Here is a 19,259-nt window from a genome sequence, read left to right as displayed (position 1 = left end):
ATACAATATATAAGAAAGGAAATGTTACATACAGTTATTTTGTAGCCAATAATAGCAAAATTGAAAAAAGTGTTAATGGAAAGCTGAGTCAAGGATCCCACATATGATTCTAATACTATTTCCTAGGATGAATGGATGAAGAAACCTGGAAACATAAAACATGTAGTGTTCAGAGTTAGGATATACTTGATCAGGGTGACCTAAAACTGTGGTAGTCCAACTCCATGTCAGCTATATATAGCATCCTGCCTTGCCATAAATGGGGTGGAAGTGCTGCAGCATTCCTCTACTGATAGATATTATTTTTGTTTTCATCACTCTGAGTTTGGTTAGTAGGTTAACACAGATCCTGTCCGACTCTGCTGGGAAGGTTTTACTTCTCTTATCACTGGTAAGTTGTTATTTATATATTACATAGGACACATAAATCAGCTTGTGACATTGCTACATCTAATTAGTAATACATTAAGAGGTCAACATATTTAGATGTTGAACAGGTCAACATCTAAATATGGGATGTTGAGCAAAATTGACAGTTCAATACTTTGCACTAAATATAAGTATTTTTTTAATTGTATGTAATATATTTACCATTAAATGCTACTACATAAACTGTGCTTTAAAATGTTAAGCAATAGTAAAAAATAACTTAATGTTTAATGATATAGTTATTAGGTAACCAATTACATTTTGCTAATCTTTATTTTTGAAACAGTAAAAACAGATTTAATGAAAATGTAAGAAAACTGCGTAAAACGCACGACAGCCAAGAAATCTAGTTATTGTAAGCCATTGGCACATCCAATGAGTAAACTTAGCTCTCTAAGATTTTTACTATTAAAACAAATCCTTGTACTTCACTAGCTTGAATTCAAGCCAGACAGTTAATAAAGCAGCACATCCCAATTGGTATTACAAGCATTACATTACAATCTCTTGCCCCGTGGGTTTAGGAAAATGCCATGCATTTAAAGTATGTATTCTGACATTTCACACAACTACACAATAACTACATACTACTAAATCCATTGTGATTTGTTGAATACATGAACACTTATTGGCACAAAGCTGTATTTGTGCGTGCTGGGATATACTAGGGATTGCAAAGGTGCTTTACTAGGTATTTGGATTCATCCAGCTTAGTTTTATTTCTTATGCCATGACTTCCTGTACTGATGGACACTGGACTAACCTCATAAATGAAGACAGGATTTCAGTCATAGTTTTAGTGATGTGATGCTTCCTACTAGTATAGCTAGATATGGTACAGTATAAACAATATAAACTTCTGCAGCTATTTTGTACATAGAAAATACTAGTGTCATTCTCACAATACAAATATTCTGCATTTAAGCAGCATATCATGGGGTTTCTCAGGGAATTGTTAGCTTATTACACCGAATTCTGATTGACACGCATGAATGTCATGTATGCAAGATGCTTGTGACTGTCTTTAATTTTTATCTGTAGGTCGTACAGTAGATGGCTTATTTTGGCTTTAATGCAGTTACAGAAAGATAATGAATGTACTGTTTAAATAATTAGAGCTAATCTAACAAATGGTTTGCATCTTGTAGCCACCAATATTATATTTAGGCATAATATGAAATATTGTTGTTATGCTTTTTGGAATAATTGTGGAACAAGTGAGATTAACTGAAAGCACCTGTTTTTGCTCATTACAAATTAGTGCTGGATGAAGACTGTTACATAGAAGAACAAAATATAAAGCGTGTTGCCAATCTAATTAGAATTCATGAATGTTCAGTACAAGTAGTTGTGATGGATTAATTACTTGTGAGACTGAATTTAGTTATGGAGGGAGCCTGACAGTGTAATATAATCTTGATGTTGATTTCTAAACCAGCTGATATCACTGACATATGGAAATGGCACGGTGACATTTTAGGGTGGAGACAATTGATGAGTGAGTTGAGCAGACACAATAGCTGGTATATGTTACTATTTTTTGCCACGCTCCTATAAACAATGCAATGTGCCATAAATGAATGTACAGTATACTGAGAATACAATGCGGTTTGGGAAAGTAAGATGTTAACAAATGAATTTTAGAGATCAGATCCATTACCTGGCAATGCTCATATGGAGTTGTATATAATTTATAAAAAACCTATCATAATCTTTTGTTATGGACATGGCAAAATATATCATTATATGCCAACTTCTATGGGGGCTACGTTAACTGTCTTTATGCAATTTGTATAGAACAACTTGCATTTAACTTGTTGATAGCTATTCAAGTGGATGTTCACTATTTTTTTAAGATAACAAATATGTTGCTGATATGACTTTTTTTTAAATATGCTTGAGATATATAAGCGATCAAAACAGTCTATTTACTTTTCACCTACATTTATCAATGGCATACATACGAGTGTCTATAGAAGAACTGGTACCCAATATAAATATGAAATGAAAGGTACTGGTTTTCAATAACATTATATTTGGTGTAAAAGGTTTTTTGATTGTTTACTTAAGTGGCACACATTTTACAGCTGGTTACCCACTTGCATTTGGAATATGGTAGTAATCAGAGCTTGTAGTAAGTAAGAAGGAGGTGTCCCTGGCAGTACATTTTATTGTCCACAATGCTTACACTTACAGTTCACATAATTGAATAGAACGGAATAGAAATAACGCTACCAACTGGAGCATAAGTATGTGTGGGTATGTTGTTATTGGAACCAATAAACTCAATCCCTGTAACCAATTACATGGTTTTGTTGGTCAAAGCATGATTTCTGATGACAGTGGGTATGTTGCCAAGCTTTACGTAACGTACACACTGCTTTTACTTTTCTGCAAGTAGGATGCTCTTCTAACACAAGCTAAGATACATAGATGTGAAAATTAAAATCACTGTAACAAATATTTGCCCTTTGCTTACATTTAAAGTACGCACGGCTAGAGTGTGTTTTTTTGCGAGTCGTGTGCATCTACATAGCAAGTTTTGTCTTGCACAACATAGAGTGTACTGGCTGACATGAGTGTAGGTAGGCATAACCAAGTCGCCCTGTGCATACTTGCACTGGGCACCCAGGTGGTGGCACCAGGTGGGCGGTAAGGGTGTGTTATAGATTTCCCTTTCATTTTCAAACAATTACAATATTGCTTTAATATTTAATTTTTGCACCCGGTACTGAGTTTGTGATTAACTTATTCTTTTGGGTGGTAAGGGAGTCCTGATGCAAACTATTGGGCAGTATGGGGGGCGTGATCCTGATATTATGTTATCATTGCCACGTTTCACTATGCAATGCTGTGATTACCAACATTGTGAAGTGGGGGAGGAGCCAGAATGACACAAGTTATAGCGTCATTATTGCAAATCGCATAATCAAGCTGTCAGGACTGCTCACTTCACTTAGAAGTGGGCATCCCTAACCGGCCGTGGGCAGCCTCTGGGAAACTTGCCTACTCTTCCGGGCATCTGGGATAGCCCCCTAGATATGGGAGTCTAGATAAGCACGTGAACTTGCTTTTTTGTCACAGACATGTTTGAAAGAGCCAGGTTGAAAGTATTTGTAAACATATCTAAACGCATCTTAGCGGCATCATACATAAATGCAATGAAATTATGTTTATTTATATATGTTTTAACATGCAATCCAAAATGCATGGTTAATGTTAGTGTGTGTATATACATAAATTGTTTCAGCTACCACTCTGTTTTAGTTTTTTGCATTGTAATACTGTATGTAGCACTTGTGCCTGTGGTATTTTTTATGAGTTTATGAAGCTGAATCTGTAAACTACAGTATAGCGCTATAGTGGCATAGTAGGAGCAGTTGTTCCCCTTCCCTGTAAGCTTAGCAATGCTTTTTTAAGTCGTTCTATGGACAGGGATTTGTAGAAAGTGATTTTGTGGATGAAATCATAGCAACCCTGCTGAATGTTTAGAACAGCTGCAGAGGCTGCTTGGATATTACCATGTCTAACACATGCCACTGTTGTAGAGACCCAGGAGCAGAAAATAATTGTGTCTGTGTGTAAATCTACAAGGTGGAGAGGCTCCATGATTTCATCAAATTTCAACAATTTAATGTACACAAACATATTGGCGACATTTATATGTGCATTTACCTTTTGTTGCAGATAATTTGTTTTATAAAAGCTTCTTGTTCCATTTCATTATATCAACAAACATCTATTACATCTATTACAGTTCAAAGATTACATTCATTTCAGAGATGTGCTTAAGGACCATTTACATATGTGTTTCCAGTTTCCACATTATTTACATATGTGATTCCAGTTTCCACATGATTTACATATGTGATTCCAGTTTCCACATGATTTACATATGTGATTCCAGTTTCCACATGATTTACATATGTGATTCCAGTTTCCACATGATTTACATATGTGATTCCAGTTTCCACATGATTTACATATGTGATTCCAGTTTCCACATGATTTACATATGTGATTCCAGTTTACACATGATTTACATATGTGATTCCAGTTTCCACATGATTTACATATGTGATTCCAGTTTCCACATGATTTACATATGTGATTCCAGTTTACACATGATTTACATATGTGATTCCAGTTTCCACATGCCTTATCCAAGATGACAAGTTCCTGTTCTGTCACAGGCACATGTTTTCTGAATTTTAGATTTAGGTAATTTTTAAACACGTATTAAATGCATACAAAATATATACAGAACTAAACACATAAACAGTCTACATGTGTGGTTACTTGCATTTTATTATGCACCAAGGGCCCGATTCAGACCCGCTCACTAGGAAGCGTTCGCACGCAGCCAGACGACTATTTGCATTCTGCGCCTGCATATGCAGCGCAATGCGCGTGTGCGAACCAGTGTGAGCCATCGGGAAGCATATGCTCATTGCACATTGACAGCCCCGCTGAATGAGTGACAGGAGAAGCCATTTCTGGGTGGTGACAGGGGCTGGCCACTAGAAACAGGGGAGTGGAAGTGCGAACGCAGGCGTGCCTGAGCATCTTAACACTGTTTCAGAGGCGCGCATAACTAACAGGCAGCATCATTGTACATGTCACTTGCCTGAAATTTACACTGAATCACTCGCAGTGCTTGCGGTAGGGTATAGGTAGCCACAAGCGCTGCGATCGCATCCAATGGTACGCAATGTACCGATGGTGGCATATACTTCCTGGAGATGACGTGCAGAAGTGGCCGTCTTATGAATAGGCTGGTGGGCGTCTGCATACACAATGCAAATGCACACTAAGACATAGTGGACATGCTAATGCCTTGCCGTGTGATCATCTACCTTACCAAAATTTGCATACGCTTCTAGCGAGCTAACGCATCTAGCATGTGGGTCTGAATCGAGCTCCAAGATCTCAGTGTGTACATATTCTTAGGCTCGTATTTCCCCAGGTTGGAGGTGGGTGTGGGTGGGTGTGGTGGGTGGGGTAAAAGCACTAATTAAAAAACTAGTACAAGGACCCGACATATTGTCAGTTCCACTAGGCTTCAGAATTTAGTGTATATTGGTACTCTACCAGCAAATTTTATTTAAGGCACCAACATTATCTAGGGTATATGTATCAAATCTTGGAGAGAGATAAAGTGGAGATAGATTAAAAGTACCCACCAATTAGCTCCTAACTCTCATTTTCAAACCCAGCCTGTAAAGTGACAATTAGGAGCTGATTGGTTTGGTACTTTATCTCCATCCACTTTATCTCTCTCCAAGGTTTGATATATCTCCCTCACAATCTTTTTATATTATTAGATTTCTTTTTGTGAATTATAGATCTCTTTCAGAAGATAATTTAATACATTTTAAAGCTAAATTAAGGAGAAGGAAAGCAGATCCATTTATTCTCCCTATATTAAGAAACTGCTTTACATTCTATAAATACATGCCTTTGTGAAGTTTCATAACTTTATATACTATCTGAGTAAGGCTCTTCTTAGTTCTTTCTTGTATTATTATGTTTCTTTATTTGTGTAGCTCTGATACCTTAGGAGCCTTGCTGTCTTCTCATACTGTTTATGGGTACTACACTTTCCAGCAATGTTTTTAGGTCATGGTCACTGCAATAAAAGATGATAAAAGCAAAGACAATATTAAGACAAATAAGAACTATTCACAGTAGTCTAAAAGTTTATATTATTTTTGTAAAAGTCAATTTATAATAACTAAGTCATAAGGAGAGATTCATTGTAATTCCTGGGTAAGCACTTAGAATTGATTGGTTGAGGTCTTGCCCCAAAATTATCAGTGAGACACTTGTATTTGCTGACTTAATAGATAATTTTTGTGTAAACACAGACCAAAGCAGATGGGTCAAGGTCAAGGATGACAACGTATAGATAAATAAACACACCTGCACCCTGATTTTGAAGTGCAAGACACACCAGCATTCACTTTGACAGGTGGCCCAGACAGATGTTCCTTGAAAGACTGTCCATGGGTTACTTTTAGGAAGAGAGACACTCCTACAAGACTTAGGCAAGCCAGCAACAACCCTTTCCAAATGATTCCCATTTTGCAAGAACAACAAAGCCAACAACTTTGGTAATAGGCCCATATAATGTCACTTAAAAAAGCAAAAATCACCTATTTTTAAGTGAAACAGCACAATTTCCACAAAACAGATTAGAGGACAGGTATTTTCCCCAGCCTTTCTCTTCCACTGTAAGTATATGCATGGCAAAGGTAATCCCCTATGTAGGCTTAAGAATACAGATGTGTCCACATACACATATACTCAAATTGTGTGAAATAGCCCCGTTTGGTGCACCATGGACTTTGTGACTTAGCCGTGCCAAGTGCCCCGCAAGTGACATTATTACAAAATATGCGTCTAATTTGTATCACTAATATGACAAAAGTACAATGCAGGTATACCTTGAATACTGCCACTGGCAATTCATGTACAGTAGCTTCTATGTGTGACTTAGTCCATAATCTGGGTTGAAAGGAAAAATACATATCATTATGCTTAATCTGAAAGTATGGCAATCCCTACCTTTGACGGAGCATCTAAGTCTTGCCAAGCATCTCATGCCATATAGCACAAAAACATACTCAATACTATTATAATTGCTATTTTATTTAGTAAATAACTTCAACTTTTCTGGACAAAACAAGGAGAAAATCCAATTCCTATATTACCCACTAAGAAAAGGCAAGCCTAGCTATAATATAACCTGCTAAATCACAATAGTCCAGGGTATACATTTTTTGGTGATCACAATATAAGCCTTCAAAGCAATCACTCACCAATCCAATGAGGAACAGCTGCTACTCCAGTTGGGAGCATTAGATCTGACTAATACACTATTAGTGTCACCCAGGTGCAGACTCACAATAAACATAGCATGCTGCAATGGAGAGTACTAGTTAAAAGACAGAATGCTTTGAAAAGATCAAAGGCAGAGTTATTAATATGGCCAATTATAGTACATTTAAGCACTTTCATTCAGTAGATGAATACTCTATGGCTAACAGGATAACTGGTCACTATGAATAATAATCCTTCAGCAAGAGGCATACTGTTATACAGTAGAATCAGTATAGATCCAGTTTCTATGTTTCCACACTAATGTAGGATTCCCCAGTATATCGCACATACCACACCTAATAAAACAGGAGTTTTAGAACCAAGCGCCAGAATAGATCAAGCGCAGGAATTATTTGTCGAAGAGAATAAAACCAACTTATACACTTACAGTATGAAGACTTGTACAGGTCACATGGTTCAGGAGTAAAATTCCACCTTCCTCAGACATTGAACATCATCTGTAATTCCAAGCATACATTGATAAAAACACAGGAGCACTAGATAATAATGTAAAGGCCCCCATACACAGTGCGATATAGCAGCCGTCCGACGGATTGGTACGATATCGTTGCTATTTCATATCTTGTGTAGGTGTGGTATCGGCCAGTGCGCGTTCCTGTGGGATCGTATATCGCACCTCCAGATCTTACTGCATGTTCACTTGATCTGGGGATTCAATGTACGATCCCATGCAGCGCTATGTGGGTGGGGGAGGGGGGTGCCGGCATATTGGGGAGTCGGCCACCCGATCGCTCCGTGTGTGGGGACCATCCGATATCTCGGCCTTCGGATCACAAGTCGCATCGCAAGGTGCATATCGCACCATGTATGGGGACCTTAAAACTGTTAGAATGTGTTGGGGTTGTCCCTTTACAAATTAAATTAATTGACTGTCTTCTACTGTCCTTTAGCAATTGTACTAAATAGATAGCTTCATCGTTTTTACTTCATACTGTGCTGTTCAACCATTTACATAATCAGATTGTTGTTTATATTGGTTGACTTGTGTTTGCTACTCTGTTTTACTGTGCTGTTTGCATGTGTTGAATACGAGTACTGTATATCCAGAGAGAAGGCTTGTGTTGTATCTCAGGGCAACAGACATAAACAATGTTGCAAGCAGCTTATGTACAAATGTGGATACAAATTCAGAAGGTTGTAAAGAAATAAGGGGAAGATGTATCAAATATAACAAATATATTGCAATCATATCACCCTCTATTCGCCTGCACACTGGCATTTTATATCACCGGTATGCAGATTTACCTGCTTGCTGGCACAGCTCTTCCAATAACAAGCTGTCCTGGTGGATGCATAGACTTCCAGGTATCAGACATGGCAACTGAAAGGCACATTCGCAGATATCGCTCAGTGTATGCACAAGCCGCAGATAACGGAGAAGAGTCTGAAAAGAATTTTGCAAAAAGAAGCCTAGGCTTCTATAGCCAACACCATCTGATGAAGGTGTTGGCTAGCGACACAAGCTCTGGAAAGTTACGCTTTCCAGAGCTTCATGCATGCAGACACAATACAGTCCGATAGCATCCAATGTGAGTTGTGGTGCTGCGGGACCACAGGACCTTTTTATATATGGGGGATCCATATATATTGCGGTAAACCTCCAAAAATTGCAGTTTTGTGAGGTTTTAAGCAACACTTTAAACATTGAAGGAGGACACAAAAAAACAGAGAATTTAGTTTGAAAGTAAAAAAAAATGCTTATAAGTTACAACCAGTATTTTGACTGCATAATGGTATGATAGAATTTTCTTCAATCAAAACTGATTACGCTTTAGTTCTTATGTGTCTGCAATATAATAAAGGCCACACAGACAAGCCCCATTTAGACACTCTTGCTCTGATAACAGATAAAGTGCAATTATAGCAATGCCGGACTGTCCACTGTTGTAATGTTTCCATCTAGTAACTGGACAAAAACTGCAGTCCTGCATCCTTGTACATGAGTCGCAGGCCTAGCATTTCCAAATGAAGCACCACTGCATGAATCTTAAGTATAATACATGTTTACTAACAGTTATTCATATAGTGCCTACGTATTATGTAGTGTTTTACAAAATATATTAAGGAGTCTATGTACTAAGCCTTGGAGAGAGATAAAGTGAACCGAGATAAAGTACCAACCAATCAGCTCCCAACTGTCTTTTTAAAAAAACAGCCTGTAAAGTGACAGTTAGGAGCTAATTAGTTGGAACTTTATCTCCGACCACTTTATCTCTCTCCAAGGCTTTTACTACATAGACCTTTTACATGGACTTTGGACTGATAATGTTCAAAGGCCTATACTGAGAAGGGAAGCAGTTGTGACCAGTGCTGTGGGGGTGTGGCCCATGGGTGTGGCCAGGGCCATGTGGGTCATACTGTACTTACCTACTCTCCCGATATGGTGCTCCCGCCCCTGCGGAAAAGTAGATAAACCTCCCGGCTTCCGAGACCCCTTGACCCCCCGCGAATCCCAGACAAACCCCAGCAGCGGGGAAGAGGGAGGTGATGATGCTTTTCGCGCTTAATCGTGTCATCATGACCCCGCTCCCTGCTTCACAATGCCGAAAATCTCAGCATTGTTTAGTGGGGGCGAGACCAAAATGATGCGATTTCATGGCCGCCCCCTCGCTCCGCCCTAATTGCCAGGTAGTCACCGGCCACGCCCCCTCTACCGTGCCACATCCCCTTTGCTTGTCCGATCTGGCTGCCCCCTCCCAGAGGGGGCTGCCAGAATGTCAGCAAGTATGATGTGGGTGTGTATACCCCCTACGCTATTAGTGCCACTGTATCTCTAAATACATAAATATTGAAAAATTGCCTAATGTGAGAAAACTAGAAACACATTTTTAATACATATGATTTATGGCTGATTGTATGACCAGCTAGGCATTGGCCATCATCATGCTGCGATGATGATTGGCCTATTTTTATGTGGAGGACTGGAGCTGCAGCTTCATCCATCCCATTGTTAATTTGGCCCTGCCTTGGAAGTCAACTAACCTATAGCATGTTTGGTGTGTCCATCCCATGACGCCAGTGCTGTGAACAACAGTGGTGATCACCATGATACTATGAGGGGTATTCAGTATGGGAGCGAAAAGTCCATGCTGGACTTTTCGCTCCACATCAGAGATTTTCCTGGGAAAAAGTATCGGGCGCGCGCCCGCTTTATCCCCATATTCAATATAAAACCTACGAAAACGGGAAGGTGCGAAGTGGGGTCTGCATAAGAAAACAAAATTTTCCTGCAATAAATTGTAGGACCCCCCTAAAGTTGTAAAAACATGGGGGGATCACTATGGGTACCCCCGTTTTAGCCTGCAAATGAAAGTCGGGGATTTAAATAGCCGCAGCAGGTGTTTTTTCCCGACATTGAAGAAGTGTTGCAGAAGAGCACTTAGGTTATTTTTTTCATTTTTTTAAGTGGTCCCATCAAATTTGTGGTACATGAAAATGGGTACTAGCATATTTTTATATCCCTAAAGTAAGTTTTAAAAAATTCTGCAACTATGCACCTGCCGCTAATAACCTATTCTAGAATACACCTGCCGCATACTTACAGAATAGCCCTGAACCTATTTCCCTATTTTTAAACACTTTTTTCCCATTTTTTTTGTTCACCCCAATTTTTAAATACATTTTTTGGGGTGTCCCTATTTTTTTTTAAAACTTTTTTTGACACAGATATTTTTAAAATGTCATTCCCAGGGGTGCAGGCTATTTTTTTTAAGCCTGCACCCCTAAACCCAAATTCTGCACTTTTTTTCGCCACCTATTCAGTGGTGAAAAGTTATCCCCATTTTTTTTCAAAGACTTTTTGAACCTGCGAAAAGTCTTTGAAATTGAATACGGTGTAAAACCAAAACCTCCAAAAATGACGCCATCAGTGCGAAAGCATCGCAAAAACTGAGTTTTCGCTCCATATTGAATACCCCTATATGCTGCATAACGTTTTAGTTCCTTCACATCAGGCACTATATACATATGATGCCCAGATCTTTTGAAACTATCTTCTTTTACCACATGGATGGCATGTTTGATTTATTACTATAGTTACTTGTGGGAAGTTGTAAAGATTTTGATGTGTCTCAGCTTTCTGCCATGCGCCTGATTCAGAGATGGACGCAGAACACATCACTGCTACGTCTTTCAACACAGCAGGGATACGTAACTATGCTAATGTGCAGGAGGTGTCTGAAGTAAAAAGACGCCTCCTGTCAGCATCTGCGATTCGAGAGCTGCGGTCGAAGATGCAGTATTGCATCAACATCACGACCATCGGTCTCAATGTTTACCTCATCAAAGCATAAATAAGGGGAGAGAAGCATGTGCACACTATAAGCACTAAGAAATCTAATGATCAAAATATTTATAATAAACTGCAACATTTAACATGGTTTTTAATGTAAGGTTTCTTAGTACATGTTTGTCCAAAGATGTTTTATCCCTTCCACGTCACTGAGAACCTTGTAAGGTGGGTCCCTTACATCCCTAATTCTGACACATTAAATAATTAACTAGGACTTACCTTTCACAGAGCCCATTAGATGTGTGTACCTGCAATGCAAAGGACTCATCCCAATTAAAATCACCTGGGGTAGGTAGGAGGAGTGCTAGCCCAAGAGAAGGGGTCTTACCTTCAAATGTACCTTAAATAAACACATACACAGAGGAAAAAAAGGGGGGGCTGGGCTGCACATCCTAACTTAAACATAATAATAGGTGGAACCATGCTGAGACCTGTAGTTTTACAGCAGAAAATAAGGGGGGGGAAAAGCAGGTGCACACTATAAGCACTAAGAATTCTAATAATCAAAATATTTATAATAAACTACAACAATTAACATGGATTTTTAAGTAAGGTTTCTTAGTACATAACCTTGCGGGGCCAGGAAATCTGCGCCAAAAGACGTAGACCCTGGCTTTGGCATTCACAGGAAATGGGGGTGATACCCATCCATTTCCAGGAATACAGGCCGGCACAACCCTCTCCCCGCCCCCAAACGGCCACAGAATGTCAATTATGTTGCTGCTTACTGGCACTGCCCGCGATAATGCAGGACTCGTTCTCCACATGTGCAGAATGGGTCCTGCATATGTGCAGGTGTTCCGCCATCGGTTTTACGTACAGACAAGTGTGGGCCCTATCATATCGTATAATATAGGTCCCTATAGTTGTGTTTATTCATGTGGGGTCTCAAATGGAAGTATTTATTAGATTTTATTACTTGAGAAGACTTATGGTTACATGTGTTTTGTGGTTTGTTGATGTCCGTGTGAAGATGCAGGATTAATGTATCACATATGATACACATGTAACAGTATGTGATCATTATGGAACTGGATAGAGCCATATCAGCTATTTCTACAATAGAACTCCTTACCACCATAGTATAAATATTACTAGTTGTAGGTGTAAATTATGTAAGTGGAGCTTCCTAATAACTGCTAGGTTCCTTAGTAACAGTTTGGAAATCTATCCTTAGTTGATATCAATGGCGTCACTAGGGTTGGTGACACCCAGTGCACTGTACTCACCCTGTCACCCCTCTTATGATGCTCTGCATGCACTGAAGGCATGATGTATAAAGGGGGTGTGGCCTTGTGACAATGCAGCTACACTCACTGATGCATGACATTTTGGGAGTGTGGCTGTGGGTCACACCGCCATTCTCATCATTCTGGGGATTTGCTCAGTGCTCTGGGAGCCCCTGGGCAGCCCCGTTTCTCTCTCCAGGCATGCAAACATCATCCAACACCACTGCTCATGACACCATCTGAGGGGGTCAAACCAAAATAGCAAAGTAGCTTTTCTATTTTAATTTCACCTTGGATGGTGTCACCTGGTACGGTATGCACCCCCCATAGTGACGCCATTGGCTGATATATTCTTTTCAATATTAAGCAAGCAATAGTTTTTGGTTGTTGGTATAATTCAACCTGTACATAAAGGCTTGTTACTTTCACAATATATGTAGACTTTTTTTGCAATTCTTCATTCAAGCTCACAATGGGCACTTATCACCCTTTGAATCAACCCTATAAAAGAGATGAGTGATATGTTTACATTTGGATACGATTGAAAATGTGTATGGTTAAAACAGTTAACAAATTGCAACCTACTTCTACTTTAGGCATACCTCCTTTATTAATGTTTTTGTGTTTCATTGTAACTACCACTATGTTTTAAAATACTCATGAGATTGATGAGACATTTGTCACTTTTTAGTGCTTGAAAGTATTTATTACATGTTAGAAGTGGACCTAGGCATGCATAAGATAAAATAATAAAATACTAGATAATGAAATTGTAGAAAGTGAGGTCATGCGGGACGGTGAGAAGATGATCAGCTCAGTCTTAGACATGTTAAGCTTAAGAAAGCTGGGACATCCAGGAAATTATAACAAAAAGATAGTTGGAGATACAAGTGTGAAGAGAGGGGAAGAGGTCAGGGGAGGAGAGGTAGATCTGAGTATCATCAGTATTGAGCTTATATTGGAGGCCAAAGGAGCTGAAGCGTTCACCTATAGAGCACATATAGAGGTCAAAGAACAGAACCTTGGGATAACCTACCATTAGTAGAAGAGGGAGGAAGAGGAGTCATGAGAGGATGCAGAGATGGAATAGATGGTCAGAGAGGTAGGAGGCCGGCCAGGAGAGCCCAGTATCACCTAGACAAAAGGAATGAAGAAGTTGCATGAAGAGACACTTGTCCACAGTGTCAAAAGCAGCAGAGAGGTCAAGGAGAATGAGCATAGAGTAGTGGCCCTTGTATTTGACAGCAAAGGGGTCATTGCTGACTTTCGTGAGGGCGGTTTCAGTATAGTAAAGACAATGAAAGCCAGACTGAAATGGGTCAAACAGGGAGTTGGAGTTAAGAAAGGCAGCAAAGCAGTTGTAAACAATATGCTCATGGAGTTTGGGGGCAAAAGGGAGAAGAGAGATGGGCCGGTAGTTGGAGAATGCAGAAGGGACAGTACCTGATGAGAGGGAGAAATTGAAGGTGGGCAAAATGTTAACAGTCAAAAGGACAGAGGTAGCGGAATAGGTGGGAGAGGATAGGGTAAAGAGGGAGGTAGAAGGGGGGATGGCCAGATGAGGGCCAGGACTGCCACTCCAGAGACAGAGGAGAAAGATGTTAGAGTTGGTAAGATGAATGGGGAGGGGTGGTCTGGGAAAGGAGGGGGTGGAGTGCTTAGGGTCTGGTGGGAGTCAATGTCCTGAAGTATGGAGTTAAATTTAGATGTAAAGTAGGTGGCAAAGTCAAGGGCATAGTGTCAGGAGGGGAGTCGAGGAGGAAGAGGTCAGAGGAGGGAGTTGAAAGTGATGAAGAGATGCTGTGGGTTTGAGGACTGGGAGGAGATGAGATTCTTGAAATATGACTGTTTAGAGAGGGAAAAGGCAGCACTATAGTATGAGAGCATATATTTTAAATAAATGTTAAAAGGCTGCCTTAGAGCATGATTTCCTCCACTATTGCTCAGCGGTTCGTGAACACTATTGCAAGTATCTGGTGTATTTGGAATGCCAGGGTTGAGGTGTGAATCTACGAGGATGAGTAGTGATTGACAGATCAACATAATCAAGAGCAGAAGTAAGGGATGCATTGTATAGGGAAGTGGCTCGTTCAGGACAGGGGAGAGAGAGAATAGGGGGAGACGTGGGTCGCACAGGGAGGATAAGGGAACGGCGTCAATGTTATGCTTAATAATGGTAGCCTTAGGAGGCAGAGGTGGAGAAGGAGAAAGAGATAAGTTAAAAGAGAGAAGATGATGGTCAGAGAGGGGGAAGGGAAATTGGTGTAATCAGAAGTATCACAACGGTGAGTGAAGACCAGATCAAGTGAGTGTCCACTCACATGGGAGAGTGAAGAAGTCCATTGGGAGAGACCAAATGATGATGTGAAGGTAAGGAGTTTAGAGACAGAGGATTCTGTGGGGACATTGATAGAGATATTGAAGTCACCTAAGATGAGAATGGGAGTGTCTGTGGAGAGGAAGTGGGGGAGCCAGGAAGCAATGTTGTCAATGATTTGGAGGTAGGGCCAGGGGTATGATAAATGACAGCAACTTGAAGGTGAACAGATTGGAAAAGGTGAATAGCGTGAACCACGAATGTAGAGAATGAGAGGGACAGTTCAAAAGGTATGAGCTGGAAGGAGTAACCGGACGATATAAGGACCCCAACACCACCACCATGGCGAGTTCCAGGCCATGGTGTGTGAGAGAATGTGCAGCCCCAGAGGAGGGAGGAAATCAGAGTGGAAATCAAAGGTTTGGTGATGGCTAGGAGATTAAACTACTTGGAGATGAAAAGGTCATGGGTGGGGACCAGTTTGTTACAGACAGAACTGGCATTCCAGAAGACAGAGGAAAGGGAGACTGAGTTTGTGGGAAAGATCTGATATTATTAGAATTGCTGTAACGTGGAGGTGAGATTAATTTAAAGGAAAGTGATGGAGAGAGTGTAGAGAGGGTGTGGGAATCTGGGCTAGGAAGGGAAACTGCAGGTGGCAGGCTGGGTGGAGTTTGGTGTGATGTGGATGGAGGTGAGGAGAGGAGACAGGGAGCCGGTCTCAATGGGGGGGGGTAACTGGACCATGGTGGTGGAGGAGCGAATGAAAAAGGAGTAATGATAGAGGTGGGAGACAGAAGCAGAGGGGTAGAAGGGAGACAGGTAAATAGGGGAAGCAAAACTGGTAGTAGGAATTGAGGGCCTGATTCAGAGCCGGACGCTATTTGCGCTCGCTCGTTCAGAAAAAGGGGCCGGCTATTTAAATTGAGCGCTCGCTCTTTGCGGTCTGTTGACGCCTCTATGTCTGAGCGAGCGAATGAAACATGCGCTCGCTATTTTGTAAAGACGCCCCCTGGCCGCTCGCATCCTACGTCATCTCCGCTATTTATTTGATTAATCGAGTACATCGAAAGGCGGCTGAACTGCTCGCAGTGCTTGTGGTTGGATTTTCCTACCGCAATCATGCGAACAGTTCAGGCTAAGAAACAACCAAGTGACGCGCTCGATTTCCGACCACAATGACTGGTTGGCGCATGCACATTACGACCCATACGCATGTTCAGTTGTGCGAACATCGCTCGGAGTGAACGAACGGCCGCTTACGAGCGGCACTGAATCAGGCCCTGAGGCTGTATAAGATGCAGACAGTGCAGTAAATTTGTAGAAATGTAGGTGAAAGTAAAGTAATGGCAAATATGTGTAAACAATGACAAAAGGTTATTATTACCCAGAATAGTTATGGAGATTTAATGGGTGCAGATAGTAGATACTAAAGTAAACAATGATAGTAGTGAAAGGATGTGAGGCAAAGCTAAAAAGCAATGGTAATTCAGACAGAAGTATAGAGGCAAATCGGTATTGGTACAGTCTGAGGTAAGTGAAAACAAAAAAACAGAACAAATACTTTCTTTCAAGCAAAGTGGTAAGTTCTTGCAGTGTCCAAGCAGTGAGTTCAGTGTGGAGTGATCAGGTTATGCAGAGAACTAGGGCCCTCATTCAGAGCCACTCGCTAGCGGCAGTACGCTCGTTCCGAGCGATGTTCGCACTTCTGCGCATGCGTACGGATCGTTATACGCATGCGCGAACCAGTCAGTGCGGCCGAAATTCATGTGCTCGCAATATAGCGAATGCCTGCTATTTTGAGTGACAGAATGAGGCGTATGTGGGTGGTAACAGGGGAAGGTGCTTGAAAATGGGGAGTGGAGATCCGAACGCAGGCGTGCTCAAAGGTCAAAACGGGCGTTTTAAGGGTGTGCATAATTAATACAGCAGCGTCATTGACTACGTCACTGGGTTATTTTATAGCCAGAACTGCTCGCAAGATTGTGGTAGCAAAAACCAACCACAAGAATAGCGAGCAGTTCATACGCTGGTCGATGTACTCGATTAATCTAATAAACAGCGGACATGACGTATGGTGAGAGCGGCCAGGGGGCGTTTTTACCAAATAAACGAGCGTATGTTTTGCACGCTCGTTCAGACTTAGAGGTGTGAACAGACTGCAATTTGCGAACGGATCATTTGAATAGCCACCCCTTGCTTTTGAACGAACGACCGCAAATAGCGAACGGCTCTGAATCAGGCCCTAGGGGTATATTTACTAAAGGTCGATATTAGTCAATTTAAAATTTATGAAAATCGATCAACATCAATGTTGTTTTTCTGAGGCTAAATCACACATTTACTAATGCTTAAAAAAAAAAATCAAAAATTGTCTGTCAGTTAATGCGTGATTTAGCCCTAGAAACAAAATATCGATGTTAATCGATTTTCATAAATTTTGATCGATTTTAAATCGAACAAAGGGCCTGATTCAGACCCACTTGCGAGCGGCTGTCCGCTCGCAAGTGGGTCGATGTTATGGACTGAGCATGCGCACGACGGAGGGAGCTCCGTCGTGCGCATGCGCCAGACGCGATGAGCGAAGGAAAGTCCTTCGCTCGTTGTGTCCGATCAAAGGGGGCGTGCTGTCAATGTTGATTGACAGCACGCCCCCTTTGGTGGGCGTGCCGGGGGCGTGCCTCCCTGACGGGGGCGTTCCCACGGGAACGCCTCCCGTCAGAAGCCGGCCCACTGACATCACTAGTGATGTCAGTGGGAGTGATTTTGGCTCTGATAGAGCCAAAATCACTCCGGAGCTTGCGGTTGAAAACCTCAACCGCAGGCTCCGGCTCGCAAATTCGATGGTCGCGATGGTCTCGACCATCGCGGCCATCACAATGCACGCTCGTATAGCCTGTGGGTGGTGACCCACAGCTATACGAGCGTCCAGGAGGACGCGCCATGAAAATGGAGCCCGGCCCTCATTCAGAGCGTGCGCTCTGCTCAGAGCGTACGGCTCTGAATGAGGGCCAAAATTGATTAAAATCAAGCTTTAGTAAATATACCCCAGATGTTTGTTTTTTAGCATATACGTCAATTTATTTTGGTAATAAGACAAATGTAAGTGTATATAGTGCCTATAGAAAACCATCATAACCTGTCAAAATCCTTACCTTTTGTCACATTATACCCAGGAAAATAAATTAAATGAAACCAAACTTTTTCAAACTTTGGGCCTGATTCAGACCCACTCGCAAGCGGCTGTCCGCTCGAAAGTGGGTCGATGTTGTGCACTGCGCATGCGCACGACGGCGGGAGCTCCGTCGTGCGCATGCGCCAGACGCGACGAGCGAAGGACTTTCCTTCGCTCATTGTGTCTGATCAAAGGGGGCGTGCTGTCGATGTTGATTGACAGCACGCCCCCTTTGGTGGGCGTGCCGGGGGCGTGCCTCCCTGCCGGGGGCGTTCCCAAGGGAACGCCTACCGTCAGAAGCCGGCCCACTGACATCACTAGTGATGTCAGTGGGAGTGATTTTGGCTCTGATAGAGCCAAAATCACTCCGGGCCTTGCGGTTGAAAACCTCAACCGCAGGCTCCAGCTCGCAGTTTCGATGGTCGCGATGGTCACGACCATCGCGGCCATCAAAATGCACGCTCGTATAGGCTGTGGGTGGTGACCCACAGCTATACGAGCGTCCAGGAGGACGCTCCATAATTATGGAGGGCGGCCCTCATCCAGAGTGTGCGCTCTGCTCAGAGCGTATGGCTCTGAATGAGGGCCTTTATTTACACATTATAACATTGTTATAACCTTCAGTATAACCTTCAGTATTAAAGCAAAAATAACATTTACACACAAAATCTTAAAAATGAATATAATTTAATTACTAAAATACCTGGTTTGGATAAGAGATCATGGGCCTGATTCAGAGCCGTTCGCTATTTGCGGTCGTACGTTCAAAAACAAGGGGTGGCTATTCAAATGATCCGTTCGCAAATTGTAGTCTGTTCACGCCTCTAAGTCTGAACGAGCGAGCAAAACATACGCTCGTTTATTTGTTAAAAACGCCCCCTGGCCGCTCGCATCCTATGTCATGTCCGCTATTTA

General features: G+C 41.6%; 1 protein-coding gene across 2 annotated transcripts in view; it reads left to right on the top strand.

Moving 5' to 3' along the window:
* The first annotated feature begins 307 nt into the window (after positions 1–307).
* Positions 308–19,259, top strand: part of MYOM2 (myomesin 2) — a 184,744-nt gene continuing 165,792 nt past the window's right edge. For both annotated transcript variants that reach the window (XM_088479697.1, XM_088479696.1), the window contains exon 1: positions 308–391. The gene's annotated coding sequence lies outside the window, so the exon portion shown is untranslated. The remainder of the gene's footprint in view (positions 392–19,259) is intronic.

This window comes from Taudactylus pleione, unplaced genomic scaffold, assembly GCF_031769625.1.
Source record: "Taudactylus pleione unplaced genomic scaffold, aTauple2 ptg000244l, whole genome shotgun sequence".
In the NCBI taxonomy this organism is placed as follows: domain Eukaryota; kingdom Metazoa; phylum Chordata; class Amphibia; order Anura; family Myobatrachidae; genus Taudactylus; species Taudactylus pleione.
The sequence above is the reverse complement of the archived record's forward strand: the minus strand, read 5'-3'. Positions and strand labels throughout refer to the sequence as shown.